The sequence below is a fragment of the Halictus rubicundus genome, unplaced genomic scaffold (genome assembly GCF_050948215.1).
Source record: "Halictus rubicundus isolate RS-2024b unplaced genomic scaffold, iyHalRubi1_principal scaffold0457, whole genome shotgun sequence".
Lineage (NCBI taxonomy): Eukaryota > Metazoa > Arthropoda > Insecta > Hymenoptera > Halictidae > Halictus > Halictus rubicundus.
The window spans coordinates 74,485-96,024 of NW_027488998.1; the positions used below are offsets into that span (position 1 = coordinate 74,485).

At 39.8% G+C, this 21,540-nt stretch overlaps 1 protein-coding gene across 1 annotated transcript in view; it reads right to left on the reverse strand.

Moving 5' to 3' along the window:
- LOC143364318 (uncharacterized) overlaps positions 1-21,540 on the reverse strand; it is a gene marked incomplete at its 5' end in the record, with an annotated part of 147,767 nt that overhangs the window by 70,428 nt on the left and 55,799 nt on the right. The window lies entirely within an intron of this gene.

Sequence of the window (21,540 nt, forward strand, 5' to 3'; positions counted from 1 at the left end):
GATTGGATAGGATAGAGGATAGGAGACGATAGAGGACAGGATAGGATAGAGGATAGGATACGATAGAGGATAAAATAGGATTGAGAATAGGATAGGATAGAGGATAAGATAGAATAGAGGATAAGGTAGAGGAACGGATAGGATAGAGAATAGGATAGGATAGAGGATAGGATAGGGGATTGGATAGGATAGGGGATAGGATAGGATAGAGGATAGGATAGAGGATAGGATAAAGTATAGGATAGGGGATTGGATAGGATAGAGGATAGGAGACGATAGAGGACAGGATAGGGTAGAGGATAATATAGGATAGAGGATAGGATAGGATAGAGGATAGGATAGGGGATTCGATAGGATAGAGGATAAGAGAGGATAGAGGATAGGATAGAATAGAGGACACGATATTATAGAGGATAGGATAGGATGGGGGATAGGATAGGGGATTGGATAGGATAGAGGATAGGAGACGATAGAGGACAGGATAGGATAGAGGATAGGATAGGATAGAGGATAGGATAGGGGATTCGATAGGATAGATGATAGGAGAGGATAGAGGATAGGATAGAATAGAGGACACGATATTATAGAGGATAGGATAGGATGGAGGATAGGATAGGGGATTGGATAGGATAGAGGATAGGAGACGATAGAGGACAGGATAGGATAGAGGATAGGATAGGATAGAGGATAGGATAGGATAGAGGATGGGAAAGGATAGAGGATAGGATAAGATAGAGGATAGAATAGGATAGAGGATAGGATAGGATGGAGGATAGGATAGGATTGAGGATAGGATAGGTTTGAGGATAGGTTAGGATAGAGGATAGGATAGGATAGATGATATTATAGGATAGAGGGTAGGATAGGATAGAGGATACGATAATATACACGATAGGATAGGATAGAGGATCGGATACGATAGAGGATAGGATAGGGGATTGGATAGGATAGAGGATAGGATGGGATAGAGGATAGGATAGGATAGAGGTTAGGATAGAGAATAGGATAGGATAGAGGATAGGATAGGATAGATGATATTATAGGAAGGAGGATAGGATATGATAGAGCATACTATATTATGAAGGATAGGATAGGATAGAGGATCGGATAGTATAGAGGATAGGTTAGGATTGCGGATAGGATAGGAAAGAGGATAGGATAGGATGGAGAATACGATATTATCGAGGATAGGATAGGATAGAGGATAGGATAGGATAGAGGATACATTAGGATAGAGGATAGGATAGGATAGAGGATACGATAGGATAGAGGATAGGATAGGATAGAGGAGAGGATAGGACAGAGGATAGGAAAGAGGATAGGATAGGATAGAGGATAGGGTCGGATGGACGATAGGATATAGGATTGGATAGGATAGAGGATAGGATATGATAGAGGATAGGATATTATAGAGGATAGGATAGGATAGAGGATAGGATGGGATAGAGGATAGGATAGGATAGAGGATAGGATAGAGAATAAGGTAGAGTATGGGATAGAGGATTGGATAGGATAGGGGATATTATAGGATAGGGGATATGATAGGTTAGAAAATAGGATAGGATAGATGATATTATAGGAAGGAGTATAGGATATGATAGAGCATACTATATTATAAAGGATAGGATAGGATAGAGGATCGGATAGGATAGAGAACAGGATAGGATTGAGGACAGAATAGGAAAGAGGATAGGATAGGATGGAGGATACGATATTATAGAGGATAGGATAGGATAGAAGATCGGATAGGATAGAGGATAGGATAGGATTGAGGATAGGATAGGAAAGAGAATAGGATAGCATGGATGATATGATATTATTAAGAATAAGATCTGATAGAGGATAGGATTGGATAGAGGATAGGATAGGATAGTGAATACGATGGGATTAAGGATAGGATAGGATAGAGGATAGGATAGGATATGGGATATTATAGGATAGATGATAGGATACGATAGAGGATAGGATATCATAGAGGATAGGAGAGGATTGAGGATAGGATTGGATAGCCCATAGGATAGGATAGAGGATAGGATTTAATAGCGGATAGGATAGGATAGAGGATAGGATAGTATACAGTATACGATAGGATAGAGAATAGGATAGGATATAGAATATTATAGGATAGAGGGTAAGATAGGATAGAGGATAGTATATAGGATAGGATAGGATTGAGGATAGGATAGGATACAGGATAGGATAGGATAGGGGATAGGATAGGATAGAGGATAGGATAGAACAGAGGAAAGGATAGGATAGAGGATAGGAGAGGATTAAGGATAGGATTGGATAGCGCATAGGTTAGGATAGATGATAGGATTGGATAGCGGATAGGATAGGATAGAGGATAGGATAGTATACAGTATAGGATAGGATAGAGAATAGGATAGGATATAGAATATTATAGGATAGAGGGTAAGATAGGATAGAGGATACTATATTGGATAGGATAGGATAGAGGTTAGGATAGGATAGAGGATAGGATAGGATAGAGGATAGGATAGGATAGAGGATAGGATAGGATGGACGATAGGTTAGGATAGGATAGGATGGACGATAGGTTAGGATAGGATAGAGGATATGTTAGGATGGATGATAGGATATGATAGAGGTATGGATAGGATAGAGGATAGGATAGGATAGAGGATAGGGTAGGATAGAGGATAGAATAGAGGATATGATAGCGGATTGGATCGAAAACAGGATAGGATAGAATGGATGATAGGATAGGATGGAGTATAGGATAGAGGATAGGATAGGATAGAGGATAGGATAGGATAGGATAGGATAGAGGATAGAATAGGATACAGGATAGGATAGGATAGAGGATAGGATAGGGTAGAGGAGTGGATAGGATAGAGGATAGGAAGGATAGGATAGAGGATAGGATACGATAGGATAGGATAGAGGATACGATAGGATAGATGATAGGATAGGATAGCGGATAGGATAGGATATAGGATTGGATAGGGTAGAGGATAGGATACGATAGAAGATAGGATATGATAGAGGATAGGATAGGATAGAGGATTGGATAGGATAGAGGATAGGATAGGATAGAGTGTAGGGTAGGATAGGATACATTATAGGATTGGATAGAGGATAGGATAGGATAGAGGATACGATATAGGATTGTATAGGATAGAGAATAAGATACGATAGGGAATAGGATAGGATTGGATAGAGAATAGGATGGGATAGAGGATAGGATAGGATAGAGGATAGGACAGGATAGAGGATAGGATAGGATAGAGGATACGATATAGGATTGGACAGGATAGAGAGTAGGATACGATAGAGGATAGTATAGGATTGGATAGATTATAGGATCGGATAGAGGATAGGATAGGATAGAGGATAGGATAGGATAGAGGATAGGATAGGATAGAGGATAGGATAGGATAGAGGATAGGATAGGATAGAGGATAGGATAGGATAGAGGATAGGATAGGATAGAGGATAGGATAGGATAGAGGATATGATAGGATAGAGGATAGGATAGGATAGAGGATAGGATAGGATAGAGGATAATATAGGATAGGATAGGATACAGGATAGGATAGGATAGAGGATAGGATAGGATAGAGGATAGGATAGGATAGAGGATACGATATAGGATTGGATAGGATAGAGAATAGGATACGATAGAGGATAGGATATTATAGAGGATAGGATAGGATACAGGATAGGATAGGATAGAGGATAGGATAGGATAGAGGATAGGATAGGATAGAGGATAGGATAGGATAAAGGATATGATAGGATAGAGGATAAGATAGGATAGAGGATAGGATATTATAGACGATAGTATAGGATACAGGATAGGATAGGATAGAGGATAGGATAGGATAGAGGATAGGATAGGATAGAGGATTCGATAGGATAGATGATAGGATAGGATACAGGATAGGATAGGATAGAGGATAGGATAGGATAGAGGATAGGATAGGATAGAGGATTGGATAGGATAGAGGATAGGATAGGATAGAGGAGATGATAGGACAGGATAGAGGATAGGATAGGATTGAGGATAGGATAGGATAGAGGATAGGATAGGATAGGATAGAGGATAGGATAGGATAGAGGATACGATATAGGATTGGATAGGATAGAGAATAGGATACGATAGAGGATAGGATAGGATTGGATAGAGAATAGGATGGGATAGATGATAGGATAGGATAGAGGAGATGATAGGACAGGATAGAGGATAGGATAGGATTGAGGATAGGATAGGATAGAGGATAGGATAGGATACCGGATAGGATAGAGGATAGGATAGGATAGAGGATAGGATAGGATAGAGGATAGGATAGGATAGGATAGGATACAGGATAGGATAGGATAGAGGATAGGATAGGATAGGATAGGATACAGGATAGGATAGGATAGAGGATAGGATAGGATAGAGGATACGATATAGGATTGGATAGGATAGAGAATAGGATACGATAGAGGATAGGATAGGATTGGATAGAGAATACGATGGGATAGAGGATAGGATAGGATAGAGGTATAGGATAGGATACAGGATAGGATAGGATAGAGGATAGGATAGGATAGAGGAGTGGATAGGATAGAGGAGTGGATAGGATAGAGGATAGGATAGGATAGAGGATAGGATAGGATAGAGTATAGGATAGGATAGGATACAGGATAGGATAGGATAGAGGATAGGATAGGATAGAGGATAGGATAGGATAGAGGATACGATATAGGATTGGATAGGATAGAGAATAAGATACGATAGGGAATAGGATAGGATTGGATAGAGAATAGGATGGGATAGAGGATCGGATAGGATAAAGGATAGGACAGGATAGAGGATAGGATAGGATAGACGATACGATATAGGATTGGATAGGATAGACAGTAGGATACGATAGAGGATAGTATAGGATTGGATAGTTTATAGGATCGGATAGAGGATAGGATAGGATAGAGGATAGGATAGGATAGAGGATAGGATAGGATAGAGGATAGGATAGGATAGAGGATAGGATAGGATAGAGGATAGGATAGGATAGAGGATAGGATAGGATAGAGGATAGGATAGGATAGAGGATAGGATAGGATAGAGGATAGGATAGGATAGGATACAGGATAGGATAGGATAGAGGATAGGATAGGATAGAGGATACGATATAGGATTGGATAGGATAGAGAATAGGATACGATAGAGGATAGGATAGGATTGGATAGAGAATAGGATGGGATAGAGGATAGGATAGGATAGAGGAGAGGATAGGACAGGATAGAGGAGAGGATAGGATAGGATAGAGGATAGGATAGGATAGAAGATACGATATAGGATTGGATAGGATAGAGAATAGGATACGATAGAGGATAGGATAGGATTGGATAGAGAATAGGATGGGATAGAGGATAGGATAGGATAGAGGATACGATATAGGATTGGATAGGATAGAGAATAGGATACGATAGAGGATAGGATAGGATTGGATAGAGAATAGGATGGGATAGAGGATAGGATAGGATAGAGGAGAGGATAGGACAGGATAGAGGAGAGGATAGGATTGAGGATAGGATAGGATAGAGGATAGGATAGGATTGAGGATAGGATACGATAGAGGATAGGATAGGATAGAGGATAGGATAGGATAGAGGATAGGATAGGATAGGATAGAGGATAGGATAGGATAGAGGATAGGATAGGATAGAGGATAGGATAGAATAGGATAGGATACGGGATAGGATAGGATAGAGGATAGGATAGGATAGAAGATACGATATAGGATTGGATAGGATAGAGAATAGGATACGATAGAGGATAGGATAGGATTGGATAGAGAATAGGATGGGATAGAGGATAGGATAGGAGAGAGGTATAGGATAGGATACAGGATAGGATAGGATAGAGGAGTGGATAGGATAGAGGATAGGATAGGATAGAGGATACGATATTATAGATGATAGAATAGGATCGAGTATTAGATAGGATAGAGAATAGGACGGGATAGAGGATAGGATAGGATAGAGGATAGGATAGGATAGAAGATAGGATAGGATAGAGGATAGGATAGGATAGGATACAGGTTAGGATAGGATAGAGGATAGGATAGGATAGAGGATACGATATAGGATTGGATAGGATAGAGAATAGGATACGATAGAGGATAGGATAGAGGATTGGATAGAGGATAGGATAGAGGATAGGATAGAGGATAGGATAGAGGATAGGATAGAGGATAGGATAGAGGATAGGATAGAGGATAGGATAGAGGATAGGATAGAGGATAGGATAGAGGATTGAATAGGATAGAGGATAAGATAGGATAGAGGATAGGATAGGATAGAGGATAGGATAGAGGATAGGATAGGATAGAGGATAGGATAGGTTAGAGGATAGGATAACATAGAGGATAGGATAGGATAGAGCATAGGATAGGATAGAGGATAGGATATGTTAAGATAGAGAATAGGATAGGATAGATGATATTATAGGAAAGAGGATAGGATATGATAGAGGATACGATATTATAGAGGATAGGATAGCATAGAGGATCGGATAGGATAGGATTGAGGATAGGATAGGGGATTGGATAGGATAGCGGATAGGATAGGGGATTGGATAGGATAGAGGATAGGTTAGGATAGAGGATAGGATATAATACACGATATGATAGGATAGAGGATTGGATGGGATAGAGGATAGGATATAGGATTGGATAGGATAGAGGATAGGAATCTGATAGTGGATAGGATAGAGGTTAGGATAGGATAGAGGATAGGATAGGATAGAGGATAGGACAGGGGATTGAATAGGATAGAAGATCGGATAGGCGATTGGATAGGATAGAGGATAGGATAGGATAGACGATAGTATAGGATAGAGGATAGGATAGAGAATAGGATAGGATAGAGAATAGGATAGAATAGAGGATAGGGTCGGATAGAGGGTAGGATAGGGGATTGGATACTATAGAGGATAGGATAGGATAGAGGATAGCATAGGATAGAGGATAGGATAGGATAGAGGATAGGATAGGATAGAGGATAGGATAGGATAGAGGATAGGATAGGATAGAGGATAGGATAGGATAGAGGATAGGATAGGATAGAGGATAGGATAGAATAGAGGATAGGATAGGATAGAGGATAGGATAGGATAGAGGATAGGATAGGATAGAGGATAGGATAGGATAGAGGATAGGATAGGATACGGGATAGGATAGGATTGAGGATAGGATAGGATAGAGGATAGGATAGAGGATAGGATAGAGGATTGGATAGGATAGAGGATATAATAGGATAGACGATAGGATAGGATAGAGGATGGGATAGGATAGAGTATAGGATAGGATAGAGGATATTATAAGATACAGGATAGGATAGGATAGAGTATAGGATACGATAGAGGATGTGATAGGATAGAGGATAGGATAGAGGACAGGATAGGATAGAGGATAGGATAGGATAGAGAATAGGATAGGGTAGAGTGTAGGATATGATTGAGGATAGGATAGGATAGAGGATAGGATAGCATAGAGGATTGGATAGGATACAGGATAGGATTGAGGATAGCATAGGATATGGGATAGGATTGGATAGAAGACAGGTTAGGATAGAGTATAGGATAGGATAGGATAGAGGGTAGGATACGATACAGGATAGGATAGGATAGAGGATAGGATAGGGGATTGGATACTATAGAGGATAGGATAGGATAGAGGATAGCATAGGATAGAGGATAGGATAGGATAGAGGATAGGATAGGATAGAGGATAGGATAGGATAGAGGATAGGATAGGATAGAGGATAGGATAGGATAGAGGATAGGATAGGATAGAGGATAGGATAGGATAGAGGATAGGATAGGATAGAGGATAGGATAGAATAGAGGATAGGATAGGATAGAGGATAGGATAGGATAGAGGATAGGATAGGATAGAGGATAGGATAGGATAGAGGATAGGATCGGACGGAGGATAGGATAGTATAGAGTATAGGATTGGATAAAGGATATTATAGGATATACGATAGGATAGGATAGACGATATTATAAGGTAGAGGATGGGATAGGATAGAGGATATTATAGAACAGAGGAATGGATAGGATAGAGGATAGGATAGGATAGAGGATAGGATAGGATAGGGGATAGGATAGAAGATTGGACAGGATAGAGGATAATATAGGATGGAGGATAGGATAGGATAGTGGGCAGGATATGATAGAGGATGGGATAGGATAGAGGATAGGATAGGATAGAGGATACGATAGGATAGAGGATACGATAGGATAGAGGATACGATAGGATAGAGGATAGGATAGGACAGAGGGTAGGATAGGATAGAGGATTCGATAGGATAGATGATAGGATAGGATACAGGATAGGATAGGATAGAGGATAGGATAGGATAGAGGATAGGATAGGATAGAGGATTGGATAGGATAGAGGATAGGATAGGATAGAGTGTAGGGTAGGATAGGATACATTATAGGATTGGATAGAGGATAGGATAGGATAGAGGATACGATATAGGATTGTATAGGATAGAGAATAAGATACGATAGGAAATAGGATAGGATTGGATAGAGAATAGGATGGGATAGAGGATAGGATAGGATAGAGGATAGGACAGGATAGAGGATAGGATTGGATAGAGGATACGATATAGGATTGGATAGGATAGAGAGTAGGATACGATAGAGGATAGTATAGGATTGGATAGATTATAGGATCGGATAGAGGATAGGATAGGATAGAGGATAGGATAGGATAGAGGATAGGATAGGATAGAGGATAGGATAGGATAGAGGATAGGATAGGATAGAGGATAGGATAGGATAGAGGATAGGATAGGATAGAGGATAGGATTGGATAGGATAGGATACAGGATAGGATAGGATAGAGGATAGGATAGGATAGGATAGGATACAGGATAGGATAGGATAGAGGATAGGATAGGATAGAGGATACGATATAGGATTGGATAGGATAGAGAATAGGATACGATAGAGGATAGGATAGGATTGGATAGAGAATACGATGGGATAGAGGATAGGATAGGATAGAGGTATAGGATAGGATACAGGATAGGATAGGATAGAGGATAGGATAGGATAGAGGAGTGGATAGGATAGAGGAGTGGATAGGATAGAGGATAGGATAGGATAGAGGATAGGATAGGATAGAGTATAGGATAGGATAGGATACAGGATAGGATAGGATAGAGGATAGGATAGGATAGAGGATAGGATAGGATAGAGGATACGATATAGGATTGGATAGGATAGAGAATAAGATACGATAGGGAATAGGATAGGATTGGATAGAGAATAGGATGGGATAGAGGATCGGATAGGATAAAGGATAGGACAGGATAGAGGATAGGATAGGATAGACGATACGATATAGGATTGGATAGGATAGACAGTAGGATACGATAGAGGATAGTATAGGATTGGATAGTTTATAGGATCGGATAGAGGATAGGATAGGATAGAGGATAGGATAGGATAGAGGATAGGATAGGATAGAGGATAGGATAGGATAGAGGATAGGATAGGATAGAGGATAGGATAGGATAGAGGATAGGATAGGATAGAGGATAGAATAGCATAGAGGATAGGATAGGATAGAGGATAGGATAGGATAGGATACAGGATAGGATAGGATAGAGGATAGGATAGGATAGAGGATACGATATAGGATTGGATAGGATAGAGAATAGGATACGATAGAGGATAGGATAGGATTGGATAGAGAATAGGATGGGATAGAGGATAGGATAGGATAGAGGAGAGGATAGGACAGGATAGAGGAGAGGATAGGATTGAGGATAGGATAGGATAGAGGATAGGATAGGATTGAGGATAGGATACGATAGAGGATAGGATAGGATAGAGGATAGGATAGGATAGAGGATAGGATAGGATAGGATAGAGGATAGGATAGGATAGAGGATAGGATAGAATAGGATAGGATACGGGATAGGATAGGATAGAGGATAGGATAGGATAGAAGATACGATATAGGATTGGATAGGATAGAGAATAGGATACGATAGAGGATAGGATAGGATTGGATAGAGAATAGGATGGGATAGAGGATAGGATAGGATAGAGGTATAGGATAGGATACAGGATAGGATAGGATAGAGGAGTGGATAGGATAGAGGATAGGATAGGATAGAGGATACGATATTATAGATGATAGAATAGGATCGAGTATTAGATAGGATAGAGAATAGGACGGGATAGAGGATAGGATAGGATAGAGGATAGGATAGGATAGAAGATAGGATAGGATAGAGGATAGGATAGGATAGGATACAGGTTAGGATAGGATAGAGGATAGGATAGGATAGAGGATACGATATAGGATTGGATAGGATAGAGAATAGGATACGATAGAGGATAGGATAGAGGATTGGATAGAGGATAGGATAGAGGATAGGATAGAGGATAGGATAGAGGATAGGATAGAGGATAGGATAGAGGATAGGATAGAGGATAGGATAGAGGATAGGATAGAGGATAGGATAGAGGATTGAATAGGATAGAGGATAAGATAGGATAGAGGATAGGATAGGATAGAGGATAGGATAGAGGATAGGATAGGATAGAGGATAGGATAGGTTAGAGGATAGGATAACATAGAGGATAGGATAGGATAGAGCATAGGATAGGATAGAGGATAGGATATGTTAAGATAGAGAATAGGATAGGATAGATGATATTATAGGAAAGAGGATAGGATATGATAGAGGATACGATATTATAGAGGATAGGATAGCATAGAGGATCGGATAGGATAGGATTGAGGATAGGATAGGGGATTGGATAGGATAGCGGATAGGATAGGGGATTGGATAGGATAGAGGATAGGTTAGGATAGAGGATAGGATATAATACACGATATGATAGGATAGAGGATTGGATGGGATAGAGGATAGGATATAGGATTGGATAGGATAGAGGATAGGAATCTGATAGTGGATAGGATAGAGGTTAGGATAGGATAGAGGATAGGATAGGATAGAGGATAGGACAGGGGATTGAATAGGATAGAAGATCGGATAGGCGATTGGATAGGATAGAGGATAGGATAGGATAGACGATAGTATAGGATAGAGGATAGGATAGAGAATAGGATAGGATAGAGAATAGGATAGAATAGAGGATAGGGTCGGATAGAGGATAGGATAGGGGATTGGATACTATAGAGGATAGGATAGGATAGAGGATAGCATAGGATAGAGGATAGGATAGGATAGAGGATAGGATAGGATAGAGGATAGGATAGGATAGAGGATAGGATAGGATAGAGGATAGGATAGGATAGAGGATAGGATAGGATAGAGGATAGGATAGGATAGAGGATAGGATAGAATAGAGGATAGGATAGGATAGAGGATAGGATAGGATAGAGGATAGGATAGGATAGAGGATAGGATAGGATAGAGGATAGGATAGGATACGGGATAGGATAGGATTGAGGATAGGATAGGATAGAGGATAGGATAGAGGATAGGATAGAGGATTGGATAGGATAGAGGATATAATAGGATAGACGATAGGATAGGATAGAGGATGGGATAGGATAGAGTATAGGATAGGATAGAGGATATTATAAGATACAGGATAGGATAGGATAGAGGATAGGATACGATAGAGGATGTGATAGGATAGAGGATAGGATAGAGGACAGGATAGGATAGAGGATAGGATAGGATAGAGGATAGGATAGGGTAGAGTGTAGGATATGATTGAGGATAGGATAGGATAGAGGATAGGATAGCATAGAGGATTGGATAGGATACAGGATAGGATTGAGGATAGCATAGGATATAGGATAGGATTGGATAGAAGACAGGTTAGGATAGAGTATAGGATAGGATAGGATAGAGGGTAGGATACGATACAGGATAGGATAGGATAGAGGATAGGATAGGGGATTGGATACTATAGAGGATAGGATAGGATAGAGGATAGCATAGGATAGAGGATAGGATAGGATAGAGGATAGGATAGGATAGAGGATAGGATAGGATAGAGGATAGGATAGGATAGAGGATAGGATAGGATAGAGGATAGGATAGGATAGGATAGAGGATAGGATAGAATAGAGGATAGGATAGGATAGAGGATAGGATAGGATAGAGGATAGGATAGGATAGAGGATAGGATAGGATAGAGGATAGGATCGGACGGAGGATAGGATAGTATAGAGTATAGGATTGGATAAAGGATATTATAGGATATACGATAGGATAGGATAGACGATATTATAAGGTAGAGGATGAAATAGGATAGAGGATATTATAGAACAGAGGAATGGATAGGATAGAGGATAGGATAGGATAGAGGATAGGATAGGATAGGGGATAGGATAGAAGATTGGACAGGATAGAGGATAATATAGGATGGAGGATAGGATAGGATAGTGGGCAGGATATGATAGAGGATGGGATAGGATAGAGGATAGGATAGGATAGAGGATACGATAGGATAGAGGATACGATAGGATAGAGGATACGATAGGATAGAGGATAGGATAGGACAGAGGGTAGGATAGAGGATAGGATAGGATAGAGGATAGGATAGGATACGGGATAGGATAGGATTCAGGATAGGATAGGATAGAGGATAGGATAGAGGATAGGATAGAGGATTGGATAGGATAGAGGATATAATAGGATAGACGATAGGATAAGATAGAGAATGAGATAGGATAGAGTATAGGATAGGATAGAGGATATTATAGGATACAGGATAGGATAGGATAGAGGATAGGATACGATAGAGGATGTGATAGGATATAGGATACGATAGGATAGAGGATAGGATAGGATAGAGTATGGGATAGGATAGAGGATACGATAGGATAGAGGATAGGATAGGATAGAGGAAAGGATAGGGAAGAGGATAGGATAAGATTGAGGATAGGATAGGTTAGAGGATAGGGTAGGGTAGTGGATAGGGTAGGATTGAGGATAGGATAGGATAGAGGATAGGATAGAGGATAGGAAAGAGGATATTATATAATAGTATATAGGATAGGATAGGATAGAGGATAGGATAGGATAGAGGATAGGATAGGATACGGGATAGGATAGGATTGAGGATAGGATAGGATAGAGGATAGGATAGGATACGGGATAGGATAGGATAGAGGATAGGATAGGATAGAGGATAGGATAGGATAGAGGATAGGATAGGATAAAGGATATTATAGGATATACGATAGGATAGGATAGACGATATTATAAGGTAGAGGATGGGATAGGATAGAGGATATTATAGAACAGAGGAATGGATAGGATAGAGGATAGGATAGGATAGAGGATAGGATAGGATAGAGGATAGGATAGAAGATTGGACAGGATAGAGGATAAAATAGGATGGAGGATAGGATAGGATAGTGGGCAGGATATGATAGAAGATGGGATAGGATAGAGGATAGGATAGGATAGAGGATACGATAGGATAGAGGATACGATAGGATAGAGGATAGGATAGGACAGAGGGTAGGATAGAGGATAGGATAGGATAGAGGATAGGATAGGATACGGGATAGGATAGGATTCAGGATAGGATAGGATAGAGGATAGGATAGAGGATAGGATAGAGGATTGGATAGGATAGAGGATATAATAGGATAGACGATAGGATAAGATAGAGAATGAGATAGGATAGAGTATAGGATAGGATAGAGGATATTATAGGATACAGGATAGGATAGGATAGAGGATAGGATACGATAGAGGATGTGATAGGATATAGGATACGATAGGATAGAGGATAGGATAGGATAGAGGATAGGATAGGTTAGAGGATAGGGTAGGATAGTGGATAGGGTAGGATTGAGGATAGGATAGGATAGAGGATAGGATAGAGGATAGGAAAGAGGATATTATATAATAGTATATAGGATAGGATAGGATAGAGGATAGGATAGGATACGGGATAGGATAGGATTGAGGATAGGATAGGATAGAGGATAGGATAGGATACGGGATAGGATAGGATTGAGGATAGGATAGGATAGAGGATAGGATAGAGGATAGGATAGAGGATTGGATAGGATAGAGGATATAATAGGATAGACGATAGGATAGGATAGAGGATAGGATAGGATTGAGGATCGTATAGGATAGAGGATAGGATAGGATTTAGGATAGTATAGGAAAGACGATTTGATAGGATGGATGATATGATATTATAGAGAATAAGATCTTATAGAGGATAGGTTATGATAGAGAATAGGATATTATAAGGTATTGAATAGGATAGAGGATAGGATGGGATAGAGGATAGGATAGGATAGAGCTTAGGATAGAGAATAGGATAGGATAGAGGATAGGATATGATAGAGCATACTATATTATAAAGGATAGGATAGGATAGAGGATCGGATAGTATAGAGGATAGGTTAGGATTGCGGATAGGATAGGAAAGAGGATAGGATAGGATGGAGAATACGATATTATCGAGGATAGGATAGGATAGAGGATAGGATAGGATAGAGGATACGATAGGATAGAGGATAGGATAGGATAGAGGATACGATAGGATACAGGATAGGATAGGATAGAGGAGAGGATAGGATTGAGAATAGGATAGGATAGATGATATTAAAGGAAAGAGGATAGGATATTGTAGAGGATAGGATAGGATAGATGATATTAAAGGAAAGAGGATAGGATGTGATAGAGGATAGGATACTATAGAGGATAGGATAGGATAGAGGATAGGATTGAGGATAGATTATAGGATAGAGGATAGGATAGGATAGAGGATACGATCGGATAGATGATAGAATAGGATCGAGTATTGGATATAATAGAGAATAGGACGGGATAGAGGATAGGATAGAGGATAGGATTGGATAGAGAATAGGATAGAGGATGGGATAGAGGATTGGATAGGATAGAGGATATTATAGGATAGAGGATAGGATAGGATAGCGGAGAGGATAGGATGGAGTATAGCATAGAATTGAGGACAGGATAGGATTGAGGATAGGATAGTATAGAGGATAGGATAGGATAGAGGATAGGGTAGGATAGAGGATAGGATATAGGATTGGATAGGATAGACGATAGGATAGGATAGGATATCGGAAAGGATATGATAGAGTATAGAATAGGATAGAGGATATGATAGGATAGAGGATAGGATAGGATACAGGATAGGATGGGATAGAGGATAGGATAGGATAGAGGATACGATATAGGATTGGATAGGATAGAAAATAGGATACGATAGATAATAGGATATTATAGAGGATAGGATAGGATACAGGATAGGATAGGATAGAGGATAGGATAGGATAGAGGATAGGATATTATAGACGATAGTATAGGATACAGGATAGGATAGGATAGAGGATAGGATAGGATAGAGGATAGGATAGGATAGTGGATAGAATAGGATAGAGGATATGATAGGATAGAGGATAGGATAGGATACAGGATAGGATGGGATAGAGGATAGGATAGGATAGAGGATACGATATAGGATTGGATAGGATAGAGAATAGGATACGATAGATAATAGGATATTATAGAGGATAGGATAGGATACAGGATAGGATAGGATAGAGGATAGGATAGGATAGAGGATAGGATAGGATAGAGGATAGGATAGGATAAAGGATATGATAGGATAGAGGATAGGATAGGATAGAGGATAGGATATTATAGACGATAGTATAGGATACAGGATAGGATAGGATAGAGGATAGGATAGGATAGAGGATAGGATAGGATAGTGGATAGGATAGGATAGAGGATTCGATAGGATAGATGATAGGATAGGATACAGGATAGGATAGGATAGAGGATAGGATATGATAGAGGATAGGATAGGATAGAGGATTGGATAGGATAGAGGATAGGATAGGATAGAGTGTAGGGTAGGATAGGATACATAATAGGATTGGATAGAGGATAGGATAGGATAGAGGATACGATATAGGATTGTATAGGATAGAGAATAAGATACGATAGGGAATAGGATAGGATTGGATAGAGAATAGGATGGGATAGAGGATAGGATAGGATAGAGGATAGGACAGGATAGAGGATAGGATAGGATAGAGGATACGATATAGGATTGGACAGGATAGAGAGTAGGATACGATAGAGGATAGTATAGGATTGGATAGATTATAGGATCGGATAGAGGATAGGATAGGATAGAGGATAGGATAGGATAGAGGATAGGATAGGATAGAGGATAGGATAGGATAGAGGATAGGATAGGATAGAGGATAGGATAGGATAGAGGATATGATATGATAGAGGATAGGATAGGATAGAGGATAGGATAGGATAGAGGATAGGATAGGATAGGATAGGATACAGGATAGGATAGGATAGAGGATAGGATAGGATAGAGGATACGATATAGGATTGGATAGGATAGAGAATAGGATACGATAGAGGATAGGATATTATAGAGGATAGGATAGGATACAGGATAGGATAGGATAGAGAATAGGATAGGATAGAGGATAGGATAGGATAGAGGATAGTATAGGATAAAGGATATGATAGGATAGAGGATAGGATAGGATAGAGGATAGGATATTATAGACGATAGTATAGGATACAGGATAGGATAGGATAGAGGATAGGATAGGATAGAGGATAGGATAGGATAGAGGATAGGATAGGATAGAGGATTCGATAGGATAGATGATAGGATAGGATACAGGATAGGATAGGATAGAGGATAGGATAGGATAGAGGATAGGATAGGATAGAGGATTGGATAGGATAGAGGATAGGATAGGATAGAGTGTAGGGTAGGATAGGATACATTATAGGATTGGATAGAGGATAGGATAGGATAGAGGATACGATATAGGATTGTATAGGATAGAGAATAAGATACGATAGGAAATAGGATAGGATTGGATAGAGAATAGGATGGGATAGAGGATAGGATAGGATAGAGGATAGGACAGGATAGAGGATAGGATTGGATAGAGGATACGATATAGGATTGGATAGGATAGAGAGTAGGATACGATAGAGGATAGTATAGGATTGGATAGATTATAGGATCGGATAGAGGATAGGATAGGATAGAGGATAGGATAGGATAGAGGATAGGATAGGATAGAGGATAGGGTAGGATAGAGGGTAGGATAGGATAGAGGATAGGGTAGGATAGAGGATAGGATAGGATAGAGGATAGGATAGGATAGAGGATAGGATAGCATAGAGGATAGGATAGGATAGAGGATAGGATAGGATAGGATACAGGATAGGATAGGATAGAGGATACGATATAGGATTGGATAGGATAGAGAATAGGATACGATAGAGGATAGGATAGGATTGGATAGAGAATAGGATGGGATAGATGATAGGATAGGATAGAGGAGATGATAGGACAGGATAGAGGATAGGATAGGATTGAGGATAGGATAGGATAGAGGATAGGATAGGATAGAGGATAGGATAGGATAGAGGATAGGATAGGATAGAGGATAGGATAGGATAGAGGATAGGATAGGATAGGATAGGATACAGGATAGGATAGGATAGAGGATAGGATAGGATAGGATAGGATACAGGATAGGATAGGATAGAGGATAGGATAGGATAGAGGATACGATATAGGATTGGATAGGATAGAGAATAGGATACGATAGAGGATAGGATAGGATTGGATAGAGAATACGATGGGATAGAGGATAGGATAGGATAGAGGTATAGGATAGGATACAGGATAGGATAGGATAGAGGATAGGATAGGATAGAGGATAGGATAGGATAGAGGATACGATATAGGATTGGATAGGATAGAGAATAAGATACGATAGGTAATAGGATAGGATTGGATAGAGAATAGGATGCGATAGAGGATCGGATAGGATAAAGGATAGGACAGGATAGAGGATAGGATAGGATAGAGGATAGGATAGGATAGGATACAGTATAGGATAGGATAGAGGATAGGATAGGATAGAGGATACGATATAGGATTGGATAGGATAGAGAATAGGATACGATAGAGGATAGGATAGAGGATTGGATAGAGGATAGGATAGAGTATAGGATAGAGGATAGGATAGAGGATAGGATAGAGGATAGGATAGAGGATAGGATAGAGGATAGGATAGAGGATTGAATAGGATAGAGGATAAGATAGGATAGAGGATAGGATAGGATAGAGTATAGGATAGAGGATAGGATAGGATAGAGGATAGGATAGGTTAGAGGATAGGATAACATAGAGGATAGGATAGGATAGAGCATAGGATAGGATAGAGGATAGGATATGTTAAGATAGACAATAGGATAGGATAGATGATATTATAGGAAAGAGGATAGGATATGATAGAGGATACGATATTATAGAGGATAGGATAGCATAGAGGATCGGATAGGATAGGATTGAGGATAGGATAGGGGATTGGATAGGATAGCGGATAGGATAGGGGATTGGATAGGATAGAGGATAGGTTAGGATAGAGGATAGGATATAATACACGATATGATAGGATAGAGGATTGGATGGGATAGAGGATAGGATATAGGATTGGATAGGATAGAGGATAGGAATCTGATAGTGGATAGGATAGAGGTTAGGATAGGATAGTGGATAGGATAGGATAGAGGATAGGACAGGGGATTGAATAGGATAGAAGATCGGATAGGCGATTGGATAGGATAGAGGATAGGATAGGATAGACGATAGTATAGGATAGAGGATAGGATAGAGAATAGGATAGGATAGAGAATAGGATAGAATAGAGGATAGGGTCGGATAGAGGATAGGATAGGGGATTGAATACTATAGAGGATAGGATAGGATAGAGGATAGCATAGGATAGAGGATAGGATAGGATAGAGGATAGGATAGGATAGAGGATAGGATAGGATAGAGGATAGGATAGGATAGAGGATAGGATAGGATAGAGGATAGGATAGGATAGAGGATAGGATAGAATAGAGGGTACGATATAGGATTGGATAGGATAGAGAATAAGATACGATAGGTAATAGGATAGGATTGGATAGAGAATAGGATGCGATAGAGGATCGGATAGGATAAAGGATAGGACAGGATAGAGGATAGGATAGGATAGAGGATAGGATAGGATAGGATACAGGATAGGATAGGATAGAGGATAGGATAGGATAGAGGATACGATATAGGATTGGATAGGATAGAGAATAGGATACGATAGAGGATAGGATAGAGGATTGGATAGAGGATAGGATAGAGTATAGGATAGAGGATAGGATAGAGGATAGGATAGAGGATAGGATAGAGGATAGGATAGAGGATTGAATAGGATAGAGGATAAGATAGGATAGAGGATAGGATAGGATAGAGGATAGGATAGAGGATAGGATAGGATAGAGGATAGGATAGGTTAGAGGATAGGATAACATAGAGGATAGGGTAGGATAGAGCATAGGATAGGATAGAGGATAGGATATGTTAAGATAGAGAATAGGATAGGATAGATGATATTATAGGAAAGAGGATAGGATATGATAGAGGATACGATATTATAGAGGATAGGATAGCATAGAGGATCGGATAGGATAGGATTGAGGATAGGATAGGGGATTGGATAGGATAGCGGATAGGATAGGGGATTGGATAGGATAGAGGATAGGTTAGGATAGAGGATAGGATATAATACACGATATGATAGGATAGAGGATTGGATGGGATACAGGATAGGATATAGGATTGGATAGGATAGAGGATAGGAATCTGATAGTGGATAGGATAGAGGTTAGGATAGGATAGAGGATAGGATAGGATAGAGGATAGGACAGGGGATTGAATAGGATAGAAGATCGGATAGGCGATTGGATAGGATAGAGGATAGGATAGGATAGACGATAGTATAGGATAGAGGAGAGGATAGAGAATAGGATAGGATAGAGAATAGGATAGAATAGAGGATAGGGTCGGATAGAGGATAGGATAGGGGATTGAATACTATAGAGGATAGGATAGGATAGAGGATAGCATAGGATAGAGGATAGGATAGGATAGAGGATAGGATAGGATAGAGGATAGGATAGGATAGAGGATAGGATAGGATAGAGGATAGGATAGGATAGAGGATAGGATAGGATAGAGGATAGGATAGAGTAGAGGATAGGATAGGATAGAGGATAGGATAGGATAGAGGATAGAATAGGATAGAGGATAGGATAGGATAGAGGATAGGATAGGATACGGGATAGGATAGGATTGAGGATAGGATAGGATAGAGGATAGGATAGAGGATAGGATAGAGGATTGGATAGGATAGAGGATATAATAGGATAGACGATAGGATAGGATAGAGGATGGGATAGGATAGAGTATAGGATAGGATAGAGGATATTATAAGATACAGGATAGGATAGGATAGAGGATAGGATACGATAGAGGATGTGATAGGATAGAGGATAGGATAGAGGACAGGATAGGATAGAGGATAGGATAGGATAGAGGATAGGATAGGGTAGAGTGTAGGATATGATTGAGGATAGGATAGGATAGAGGATAGGATAGCATAGAGGATTGGATAGGATACAGGATAGGATTGAGGATAGCATAGGATATAGGATAGGATTGGATAGAAGACAGGTTAGGATAGAGTATAGGATAGGATAGGATAGAGGGTAGGATACGATACAGGATAGCATAGGATAGAGGATAGGATAGGATAGAGGATAGGATAGGATAGAGGATAGGATAGGATAGAGGATAGGATAGGATAGAGGATAGGATAGGATAGAGGATAGGATAGGATAGAGGATAGGATAGAGTAGAGGATAGGATAGGATAGAGGATAGGATAGGATAGAGGATAGGATAGGATAGAGGATAGGATAGGATAGAGGATAGGATAGGATACGGGATAGGATAGGATTGAGGATAGGATAGGATAGAGGATAGGATAGAGGATTGGATAGGATAGAGGATATAATAGGATAGACGATAGGATAGGATAGAGGATGGGATAGGATAGAGTATAGGATAGGATAGAGGATATTATAAGATACAGGATAGGATAGGATAGAGGATAGGATACGATAGAGGATGTGATAGGATAGAGGATAGGATAGAGGACAGGATAGGATAGAGGATAGGATAGGATAGAGGATAGGATAGGGTAGAGTGTAGGATATGATTGAGGATAGGATAGGATAGAGGATAGGATAGCATAGAGGATTGGATAGGATACAGGATAGGATTGAGGATAGCATAGGATATAGGATAGGATTGGATAGAAGACAGGTTAGGATAGAGTATAGGATAGGATAGGATAGAGGGTAGGATACGATACAGGATAGGATAGGATAGAGGATAGGATAGGATACGGGATAGGATAGGATTGAGGATAGGATAGGATAGAGGATAGGATAGAGGATAGGATAGAGGATTGGATAGGATAGAGGATATAATAGGATAGACGATAGGATAGGATAGAGGATGGGATAGGATAGAGTATAGGATAGGATAGAGGATATTATAAGATACAGGATAGGATAGGATAGAGGATAGGATACGATAGAGGATGTGATAGGATAGAGGATAGGA